This window comes from Myxine glutinosa, chromosome 1 (genome assembly GCF_964187855.1).
Source record: "Myxine glutinosa chromosome 1, kmMyxGlut1.1, whole genome shotgun sequence".
In the NCBI taxonomy this organism is placed as follows: Eukaryota; Metazoa; Chordata; class Myxini; order Myxiniformes; family Myxinidae; genus Myxine; species Myxine glutinosa.
The window spans coordinates 46,299,695-46,312,276 of record NC_136261.1 but is presented as its reverse complement, the minus strand read 5'-3'; positions in this window follow the sequence as shown (position 1 = coordinate 46,312,276).

Below are 12,582 nucleotides of genomic sequence, written 5' to 3'. Positions count from 1 at the left end.
GAAGCACCGATGACGTCAGAGGATGGCGAGTAAAGTGGTTGGCACGCGCGGACATATTGCTTCTCGTGCTGGATGTCAAAGTGGACGGTTGTGCTTGCTCGCTGCACGGGGAGGCTTGATCATATAAACGCCGCATTCTGAGACTGCTGGTGGACGTGAGGCGGAAGAACCACAGATGGAGACCTGCACTTTTCCAGGCAGGAACGATGCGTGGACGAGCGCTGCTGGGCTGCAGCGTGACGAGGCGCAGCATGAAGGACGAGGGCGCCTTGAGGCCTGGATCCGCGCACGGACTTCACGCTAAGGCGTGTTCCCGTGCAAGGACCTCCGGGGCCCGTCCGCGGACTGACGAGACAAGCCGATTGAGTTAAGTCCACCACATAAATCGCATCATTATTTTCCAGTTCTTCCATCCCTTTTGTCTGTGTTTGGTTCTGTGTGCTGGAGCGCTTCACATAGGAAATGTATTTATCGTCGCGCTTTTCTTTGTCCCGGCATTCCGTGTTAATAAACCTGTTTATTTTTATACATTTTAATCCTGGTTCGTTTGAATTTATTTTCTGCAGGTTCGGGAACTGCCGGTGGGACCACAGGTAAGCGCTTCAGTTTTCCCCTTCTCTTTCTTCCTCCGGCGCATTTAGTAAAATCCGCATTTGATTATCGCCTCAGAGTTAAATGCTCGCTATTGGCTATCCGTTCCTTGGAGAGATTTTTATCGCCAGGAACACGACAATACTATTCTTCAAAGGATGGTGCTTCTAAATGTGATAAAAAGTTAAAGGAATAAAGAAAAATGTAATCAAAGAGCATACATTTCGAACATTATTACAACTGTTTAGCTTTTAAGAAAGAAGAGTACAGAAAAAAGAATATGATAAGTTATAAACATCAACAAGTCAGGAGACAACGATGGTTCACGAGCCAGCGGTATTCAATGACAAAGGACGGACTATAACCGAAACAGGCCCAGACTGGGGGGTCGGGGGCCCACGTGGCAGGTGTCGGCCACCGACATGCGATGTACATGCCTATTTACGAAGGGCCCCAATGCACTGCGTGCACAGGCCTTTAAGAGCCAGCTGTACGTAATTGTGTGTGGTGCTGGCATGGAAATGTCAAAACTAAGGTTACTGACCTGGAAATGAGATAGAAAAAATGTATAATCAGTTATGAGGTTAGGTAGCTACACAATACCGAAAATTCGGTTCGATTCTGACAACTTTGAAAATTTGACCTTTGTGACCTTCAAAGGTCAACGGTCGAAGATTCTGAAATTTGTTGGAAAACTTGTATTTCATGATGTATGTGATAATATAAGATAATGTATGACATTTCACCCTATCAGGAAGCGAACAATGTAATAAAACCATGAAAAATCGACTTTTCTAAATTTCGTGACCTTGTGACCTTGACCTTGGGGCGAAAATGAAAAATCGAGCTCTGGGGCTAGACACATGACATTCGCCTAACCAAATACCGAAACACCTGGCAGATTCCACTAAAACCCCTGGGAGAAGATGCAGCTTGAAATCGATTACCCCCGAAAAAGACATCTTTTTCGGGCGTGGCTCCGCCCACAATGGGCGCAATACGCCCACACGGCAGGACACAACTAGATCATGATATCAACCTCCCACCCAAGTTTCATCAAGATAGGATGATATCAGGTAGTTATGATGCGGACAGACAGACACACACCCATGACGAATATAGGGGTCACTCTGTTTGATAACTCGTGAACCAATAATTGAAATCTGGCTTCGGATCGAGGATTGGATGTCGTGGACTAAATAAGTGTCGAAATCTGGAGTAAAATCTGAAAATATTAAGAAATTAGCGATTCTTATAACTGAGTGTATTTATTTAAGCAATGCTGTCATCCCTGATGACAACATGGAGATGTAACATAGAGAGTAACCCAGTTTTAGGACCGGCAGAGAAGATAACTGAGAAGGAAGTTGAGGAAGCGATAAAAGCAATGAAGGGTAGAAAAGCGGGAGGGCCGACGGGAATTGTGGGAGATATGTTGAAGACAGCAGGAAGTTGGTGTGTGAAGAGAATGACAGAGATCTGTAATCTGGTGGTGAAAGAAGGCCGCATTCCAGTGGATTGGGAACTGAATACCCTCGTCCCTCTATACAAGGGGAAAGGTGACCCTCTGGAGTGTGGCTCGTACCGAGCGATAAAGTTATTGGAGCATGGAATGAAGGTATTGGAAAGGGTGTTGGAGAGGAGGATAAGGAAGAAAGTGAAGATCGACGAAATGCAGTTTGGATTCATGCCAGGAAGAGGAACAACAGACGCGCTTATCATTGTGAGGCAGTTGCAGGAGAAGTACATGGAGAAGAGGAAGAAGTTGTTTCTTGGGTTTGTTGATCTGGAGAAAGCATTCGATCGGGTTCCACGCAAAGTATTGACATGGGCATTGAGGAAGTTAGGAGTGGAGGAATGGTTGATCAGAGTAGTGATGGCAATGTACAAAAGAGCGCGCACAGCTGTAAGGACGAAGGACGGGAACAGTGGTGAGTTTGAGGTGAAGGTGGGAGTGCATCAGGGGTCAGTACGAAGTCCACTACTATTTGTAGCTGTGATGGAGGTGCTGGCTCAGAACGTAAAGGAGGGTATACCGTGGGAGTTGTTGTATGCAGATGATCTGGTGTTGATTGCGGAAAGTATGGATGGACTGAAGGAAAAGATGAACACGTGGAAGGAATGTATGGAGACAAAAGGTCTGAAGGTGAATATCGGAAAGACGAAGGTGATGGCAAGTTATAAAGCATGTGGCGAGGTGGAAAGAACTGGGAAGTGGCCCTGTGCTGTGTGGTGGAGTGAACTCCATTCAGTGTACAATGTGCGCTGAGTGGGTTCATCAAAAATGTAGTTGTCTGAGAGGGTCATTAACCAGTGTGGCAGCTACATTCAAATGTAAGGTGTGCACAGAAGGAGCTGCAGATGGAGGAAATGTTGAGTTGGATCTTGGAGACGGCGTGAAGCTGGAAGGAGTGAAAACATTTTGCTACCTCGGAGACATGCTGAATGGAGAAGGTGGATCAGATTCGGCAACGGCTGCTCGAGTGAGATGTGCATGGAAGAAGTTTCGGGAATTGAGTGGCATGCTGATGATGAGGGGAGTGTCGTTGAAGCTGAAGGGAAAGGTGTATGCTGCATGTGTGAGAAGTGTTATGATTTATGAGAGCGAGACATGGGTAATGAACGTAGAGCAGCAACGAAGGTTGGAAAGGGTGGAAATGCGAATGGTTCGACGGATGTGCGGAGTATCGTTGAGAGAGAGGAAGACAAATGATGAATTGCGAAAGATGATGGGAATAGAGCCTGTGATTGATGCTGTGAAGAGGAACAGGTTGAGCTGGTTTGGTCATGTGTTGAGGAAGGATGAAAGTGACTGGTTGAGAAGAGTGATGGAAATGAATGTAGAAGGAAGCAGAGGACGGGGAAGACCAAGAAAGACTTGGCTAAAGATGGTGGAAGAAGAAATGCGGGCAAGGGGGTTAACAAGGAGAGATGCAGAAAATAGGGCAAAATGGAGAAGATTGTCATGGGGACCGCAAGGCTAACCCCCGCGCTAGCAAGGAAAATGGCCTTTAAAATGCATGTTGTGTTGTTGTTGTCATCCATCATTCTGCAGTCGTTGTGATTCATATCTCCACAGAATATGGTGTCATTCTACTGGGACCTGTGACACATGTAGGAAACCCAAAGATTTGACGCATCTGTTTTTAAAATTCCCTCTATATGACGGACCCAGATTTCAGAGTATGAAAGAGAGGGGGAGGGTTTAAGATGGGGCGGGGGGGGGGGGGGATTGGCGTGTAGGATCTGCCGCAAATCTATCATCGGGTAGTTATGCTGCGGACATATCATCGGGTAGTTATGCTGCGGACACACACACACACACACACACACACACACACACACACACACACACACACACACACACACACACACACACACACACGACGAATATCGTGGTCACTTGATAACTCGTGAACCAATTATACAGAGAACAAGTAAATAAAAAGGCATTGGGAGCTTTTCATGATAAAAGGTACATTTTAGAAAATGGGATTGAACCCCCCCCCCCCCCCCCCACCCTTTATGGATATAAGATTTGAGTGCTGATATGGGTTTTAGACAAATTGCAAAAAAAAGCCCAAAAATATAAGTGCTAGGACAGGTTTAGGAATATATATATATATATATATATATATATATATATATATATATATATATATATACATATATATATATATATTGTTGCGGATCTCCGACGTCGGTTCTCCCCTTATCAAGGGGGGGTTAATCCCCTTGTCTTTTGTCTGGCCGACGTGAGTCCTGGAAGTTATAACGTTCCTTCCGGTCGGTGGTAAATAGGGTTGTTGGTCGATTTTTAGTCCTATTACCTAATTACTACCACCGACCGGAAAGCAAGGGAATAACTCCCGCTCGAACCACGGATGTTGATGGGATATGCCGAGCGGATAGTAATCCGCGATCCGAGCTGTTAACAGGTGACTAGACCCGATTGTCGCGGTTCCGAATCGTGCCACGCTTACCCAATTAGAGAAAAGACTGATGCGATCGGATAAGAGGAAACCAGAAAGAACAAGGCAATTTATTAACAAATGTACAAAAAGAAGAGGAAACGAAAGAATGTACAAGAAAGAAAGAGGAAGGAAAAGCACACAGGGCAGTCTTACTTACAGGCTTAACTTATTCCCTGGACAAACGGGCCCGTCTCACATACAGACACTCACACGGGGATTGTAGAGGAACAGGTTGATGGTCACCAGCGCGTCCAGGCTCCAGTCCGGCTCCGGTTCAGGCGATGGAAAACCCGGCAGGCAGCTCTTCACAGTGTAACGCGAATGGACATTTATATCACGGGGAAAGAAGAACCACCTTTAGAGGCCATTTTTCCCCGCAGAGCGGGGGTTGGCCTTTTTTGGGCACCGTGGTCCCCTTTTGAAGCAATGTTTTATGGCCGGATGCCCTTCCTGCCACCAGCCCTGTTGGTCACCTCTTGCGACACACAGGGAATTACCAGTGAACTGGTACTCAATTATATCACGGGGGGAAGGCTGGTATCCTGGCGGCATACGTAATATTTGCACGACTCGCGCCAAACGCCCCCTCTCCAATGTCCTGTACGCAAGTGCCAATTGTGCAAGTCCTGTCCTCTCCACACCGTCCTAAGGTCGACCTTCGCACAGTCCTCCAAATCGCAGCAGTCCTGGACAGTCCTCTCAAAGGGCTTTGTGCGCTCACTTTTATAATCCAGCTAGCGATCGCTCCGCAAGCCCAAAAGCCACGCCTATCAGGCGATGTCACTCCAGCCCTGGTTGGCTGGTTATTGCTTACCGGCCCCGCCCTGACGGCTGGGTGACGTGGCCACACCTTCTTCCTGGTGCTCTACCCCCTTTTTCCGGGCCTCACCTCATGGCTTATGGCGGCGTTTGGGCGGAAGCCCAGCGAGGTTGCGAACGCAGCTGGCAAGGCGCGTAACAAATTGGGAGGGCCCTGGGGCACAGACACGAGGGCACATAATGGCGTCGCTTGGAGAGGGAGGCTGTAAAAATGGACGAATGGGGACCTACTCCTTAGATTGACACAACGCAGATTCAACTATTGGAAAATGCCTTATCTAAACACATACTAAGAAATAACTGACGTCCTATGATGACCTACGTGTTGCTTGTGGCCTACCTATGGGGTGCTACCTTTAACCTTTAATGATGTAATCTTTATTTACAAGTGTGGCTTCTCAAAACCGCAACACTGCACCCCTCCCTTTGCCAGTCTTTGCCAGACTGTTTAATTATTTTCAAAACTAGTGCCCCAATAACCATACACACCAACAAAGCCCACACGCCCAGCCATTCCACAGACTCATGCACCCATCCAAGCACTTCCTGCTACTTCCTGCACCACAGATGTCAATATCCAAACAATTTACCTAAGCCCTCTACCTGACTTTTAAACTACCCTCCCCGGGTATTCATGAAGGGGTCCATCCCCCCCCCCCCCCCCATTCACTCCTTCGCACCATGCATTCCACACCTTTTATCCCGCACCAAGCATTCCACACCAAATATTCTCACACACCAAGCTCTCTTGCACACCTCTTGTGCTCTCATACCTGTTCCCCACTTGCACACCATGCAAGTCGATTCACTCAACACAATTCCATTCGTCCTCAATGCACCACTCATACACCGCCTCTGGTTATCCCCAACCAATGCCTCATTTGCTCAAGCTCATCCACACAGTGATTCCCATTCAATTCCTCATTTGCTCAAGCTCATCTACACACACAATTTCTCCACACTACTACACACACACACAGCATCATCTAACTAACTACTTCTCCCCCTAATACTCGTGCTCCCGTCTTCCCTTACACGAAGCACTCCCTCGTCATTAACAACCAGCGAAGCTACTACGTCCCCTCGACCTATACCAATGTCTATACTTAAATCTTGTCTCCTATTGTCATCCTTCTAAATCCCTAACAATTAACGTAGCCCGCCCTCGGCTAGCTTTCACTGCCACCCCATAATCAATTGCTCATATGCCCCACAGTCATGCGAGGAATGGCGAGACCACCACTCCCCCACGCAGGGTACCCATTCGCCAACACTATCGCCATTCGTCCACTGCACTATGAGCCTCTCGGTGCGGAAATACATTTTCGTCATCACAGCTCGGCTTCGAAAAGCCGAGCGATGCATGCAGGTGGTGAGCGATGCATGCGGGTGGTTGGTCTCCTGTAGGTTGGGTCCATCCGGCATTTTCGATTCAGGGAAGGAGGTTTTGTTGGGCCAAGGTTCCAGGTGCCATCTCTGCATGGAGACTTTCGGTCCCATGCACGATGGCCCGTCCGCCCACGGTCGGAGCACCGCGGCGGCCAGGGGGCTAAGCTCCGACCTCTCCTACCACCCCTTGAACTGTGCCGATCGCCTTTCCCGCCAAGGCGCGGCACCGACCATACAGGGCGGGTCCCGGCACGAATTGCGCACGGTGCTCCTTGCGAGACCGCCGCGGCAACGATCCCCGCCGATCCCCGCTGCACACAAAGCACACCACGCCCTGAGGGCTCGCGTCGGCTATACGTCACCTTAAACGCTCCCCCGGTCTGCGTCGATGCCCGGGCCGCACTCTCAACACTCGCGACCCATTCCGCTCTCACATCAAGGCGCTCCAGTGCCTCTCATACACCCCATGCATTCCGTTACTGCACTCACTCGTGCATTCTCTTCTCTTGCACACTCAGGCGCACTCATGCCGTTCACACACTCCATTATCACACAACCCCACGCACATCCTGGCACTCTCATGCCACTCGCACACTCCGTTACACACTTGGCCATTGCACACCCTCGCGCACACTCTTTTGTTACACCCTCAGTAACAACCACGGGTGTGCGCTCTCCGGGTACACACCCAATCACGCGCTCTGTTGTGCATTCTCGCACACTCTCCTCAACACGCTCTGGTGTGCATTCTCTCACTCGCGGCCATCACACACTGTTTCACACTCGGTTTCACACTCTCGCTCCGGTGCACACTTCCTTCGCACACGCACGCCATTCGCTCTCGTACATTGCACCACGGACCTTCCACGAGCGCCCGGGTTTCGTCGCGATCCCAAGCGCGCCAAAAATGTTTTCCCGCCAAACACTTTTGCACCATACACACCCCTACCCACCTTGGGGACCTTCTTCTCCGGCTTTCCCGCCAACACCTGTAAACTCTCATTTTTGTTAGGAAGCACGACATCACAATGCAAATCCAGACTTTGGGTGCATTCCATTGCTTTTTCTGGCGATTCAATTTCTAACTCTGCCGTCTCTTCGGCCCCAATTTCAACTATGATTTCTTTGATTTCTTTTTCTTCGACATGGATGTGTGTGTGGACAGCGGGATAAAATTTTATTTTCCAATTCGGCAGCCGTCGGCTTTTCCATACCCCGAGTCGCGATTTCTATCCCCTCAGTCAACTTGGCTGCGCTCTGCCCAAGCTCGTTCCTCGCACCGCGTTACGTCGTCGCATACCAATGCGACCTCTTCGCTCAACATGTGATCAATGTCCTCCCCCATTTTAAAAAATGTTCCGGTTGAATTTGTCCCCCAATTCTTTCATTTGGTCACCCATTTCTTTTCTTTCCCGGGTGGATTTGTCACTTCGGGTGTCCATTTTTTCATTTAATTAACTGAAGCATGCCCTGAGTTGTGCCATCAATATGCCCATATCTACTGGCGCTGTGGGCTCGGCCCTCGCCGCCATGTGCGAGGTGCCGCCATTTTCTACCCATACTGCCGACCCTTCTTCTGCTTCCTCCTCTTCTCCCAATTCTTCCCGGGGGTCCTGGGTTATCGATTCTAACTCATCAGACACCTCCTCTTCTAACCCCACCGGCATTCGACCGCTTTGGCTAGCCATGGCACATATACAATTTGGCTTTTAATACAAAATTTTGGTCGCTCGTAATTTTGGACCAACTCATCCAAAAAAATATGGTAGGGTTCCAAATTAAACTCCCCGGCACCAATTGTTGCGGCCAATAGTACAATTGGTGTCCAAAATTTGGTCTATAAATTTCGTCCCAGGTTCCAAATCCCACTCCTGACACCAATTGTTGCGGATCTGCCACCGGCCTTCTCCCCTTATCAAGGGGGGATTAATTCCCTTGTCTTTACTGACCTGGCGCAACCCGAGACCTATTACGTCCCTTCCGGACAGCGCTAAAAAGGGTTTCGGGACCAAAGTCGCTGTTGCCTAAGTACTAGCGCTGCCCTGGAAGCGAGGGAATAAGCCTCGCACGAACCACGTGAGGGTTTTCGTGATTTGCGTACACGTGATCCGCGCTATTTATAATTACTAGACCCGATTGGAGCGATCTTATTCGTACCACGCTTAGTCAATGGGGAAATCACAAAGGCGATCGAATTGGAAAGAAAAGGAAGAACAAATTGGTTTAATTATTATGCACGTATTTACAGCATAGGAGGAAGAGACACAGAGCAGTCCTTATACAGTCTTATACTTGATACCCCAGGACAAACGGGCCCGTCTCACTCACACTCACACGGGGATTGCAGATTGGCAGGATGATGTTCACCAGCACCGCGGTGGTCGTCCAGGATCGGCCCCGTTTCACTCTTCATGGTCCCCGGTACGTTCCGCGAAGATGAAGGTAGGCGAAGGCAGGGACTCATATCGTGTCGCTCGAACAAAGCGGTAATCTCGGGGCGAACGGTGGAGGGCGGACTTTGCGCGGCTGGTGGTTACTCAGCCGCGTTCGCTCGCTTTGGCCGAACCGCGTGAGTTATCAACGCCCTGTCTGCGCCCACGTATTCCACGTAACAACGTTCATACAGTGCGAAGGATCCTTTCCAAGCGCGTCTCCTTAGAATCCTCTCTATAAACTCCGCACCTGCTCAGCGCACCTCCCTCGATAACTCAAGTCCTTCCCTCAGCGAATCCTTTACAATGCGCTTATCCTCTGCAAGTCCTTTTATCAAGCTCCCTTTCTGCAAGTCCTGTTATCAAGCTCCCTCTCTGCAAGTCCTTCCGAGGGCTTTTCGCATCGGGTTGTATATGCCACGCCCTTCGAACCCTCTGGAACTCACCAGACGCTCCACCACGCCCTCTCACGCCAATCCACTCGAGCTCTGATTGGCTGGTTCATTCTTACCGTCCCCACTGCTGCCATGCTGAGCTCAACCCTCCTTCACCTTTTGAGGCCCTGCCTCGTGTTAACTTTGTGGACAGCGGGATGGATGGATTTGTGGACAGCCAAATGGGACGCGGGATGGATTGCGCCCATAGAGGTAGAATGGAGGTTGGAGCAAAATGATTGTAGGGCCTATTTTCCTGTCTTTACACAACGCAGGTACTAAGAGGGGAAATGGCCTATTCTTACACATACTAAGACATAACTATACTACAAATGGGCCTATATGTTGCTCGTGTGACTAACTATGGGGGGCAAAGCTTTAACATTTATTGACTTTTACTGTACCAATCTCAAAACCGCAGCAATATATACAGACTTGGCATTTAATATGGAATATATATATTTTTCTTGACTTGGGTTTACTTTCTTAACTCAGTATATCAATCTGGTGAGTTTCCTTCACACTTTGGTGATTTATTTGTTAAAAGAACCATGTCACTGATTGTCTGTCGCAGCAAGAAGTCAACAACAGGATTATATCACAGGTGGCATGGCAAAATGTACGGAAAGGTGCATTTGACGATTGGCTTCACAGTCAGGTATACAAGGGTTGTTGCGTTCTGTATTAGTGGAAAACAACTGCTGCACATCTCCAAAAGTTATTGCCGCTTCCTCTGGAGATGTTCCGTCAACTCGACAATGCTGTTTGTCATGGAGTGGTGGCTTTACGAAATTACGGCATGAAAGAGCATGCTATTGCTCAGCAGTATGGCATCACTCAAGGTCAGGTGTCAAAGATCCTGAAACGAAATGCTCAGAGGGGTGTCCCTACTCCAATACTGAGGCCAGGACGTCCCCGCAGAACCACAAGGAGGGATGATCGCCAGCTGCACCGGTTAGTCCGCAATGGTCGTACCAAGTCAGCTAATCGGCTTAGGGCTGAGTGGCAGCAACTGACAAATGTGCCTGTATCCAGAAGGCTAGTCAACCAACGACTGGTTCAAGCAGGCTATCGTGCCAGGCGTCCCCTGAGAAAGCCACGCCTGACCAGACAACACCGCCAGCGCCGATTGCAGTGGGCCAGAGAGCACCATCAATGGCAGCCAGGACACTGGAATGACATGATCTTCAGTGACGAGTCTAGATTTCTGGTCTATCGTCAAGATGGCCGCGTCCGAGTGCGCTGACAAGTGCATGAAGCCTACAACAAAGATTGTATAGTGCCAAGAGTCCAAGCTGGAGGTGGTGGGGTTACCGTTTGGGCTGCTTTTCATGCAGGGGGCAAAACTGACCTGGTTGTTCTGAATGGAAACCTGAACCAGTTCAAGTACAGGGCCATTCTGGAAGAAACATTGCTTCCATTTGCTCGTGCAGCCTTTCAAGGAAACTTTCTTCGAAGATGACAATGCACAGCCTCATCATGCTCGCATGATCCAACACTTTCTTGCTGACCGTGGTGTAGAGCATATGGAGTGGCCTGCCATGTCCCCGGATATGAATCCGATAGAGATCTTGTGGGCAGAATTAACGCGTCAAATCGACCACTTGGACCAGCAGCCGACCTCTGTGCGTGAATTGCAGCAGGCTATTGTCACTGCATGGCAAGCGATTCCTGTCTAAACCTAGGCAAATCTCGTGAACAGCATGCCTCAACGTGTACGTGCTCTCCTGAATGCTCGTGGGGGTTACACGAAGTAATGAACTGTAATTTTACTGTCCGTAATCCCAGTCGTAATTTAACTTTTGTTTTTGTTAAAAAAATTTTTGGCTAATGTGCAAAATAAAGAGATACTTCTGGAAAACGTACAGAAGTTTAACACAGTACTGTCCATGAATTGAGTTCGATATCAGTTTGCATCACTTTCAAGGATCAATTTATTTGTTTCGAAATGTCAAATGTGGTTTTTGTTTCTTTTAAAGGTCACATTAACAAAATCTAGAATAATTTCAACATAATTCCAATGAACTTTTGGTTCTTAAACATCTTGAAAAGTAAGTTCACCCCCACAAAAAAAATATTCCATATTAAATGCCAAGTCTGTATATACTAGCGGGGTCACCCATGGGAATCCCACGGGCATGGATGTGTGTGACATTTCGACATATTGAGTTAGATGCTGCACCTGCACATTCAGTTATATAAAATGGTTACTGGCAATTGATCACATCCACAAATGATGTAATCCACACAATTTATGTACTTTACATAACGTTAATAGGAATACATGCCCGTGTAGATGGGAAATACAGTTTGTTTGAAATAAATCACAAACATCAGAAGAAAGTTTTTAAAATTTAGAACTATTCTCACTCAGAGTTAAACATCACCGTGATATTATGCGGTTGCTTCAACGTTTTCGGTGAATTATATGTCATTGTGAGATTTTTTGGGGATTTTTTTTTTTTGAAATGAGATTTTTATATTGAAAAAAACGGCAAAAAAGCATCAGAACAGCTGTGAAACAGCATCAAAACACTATCAAAACAACAGTGGAAAGCATCAAAACAGCAGTGAAAAAGCATCAAAACACTATCAAAACAACAGTGGAAAGCGTCAAAACAGCAGTGAAAAAGCATCAAAACAGCAGTGAAAAAGCATCAAAACAGCAGTGAAAAAGCATCAAAACAGCAGTGAAAAAGCATCAAAACAACAGTGGAAAGCATCAAAACAGCAGTGAAAAAGCATCAAAACACTATCAAAACAACAGTGGAAAGCGTCAAAACAGCAGTGAAAAAGCATCAAAACAGCAGTGAAAAAGCATCAAAACAGCAGTGAAAAAGCATCAAAACAGCAGTGAAAAAGCATCAAAACAGCAGTGAAAAAGCATCAAAACAGCAGTGAAAAAGCATCAAAACAGCAGTAAAAAGCATCAAAACAGCAACA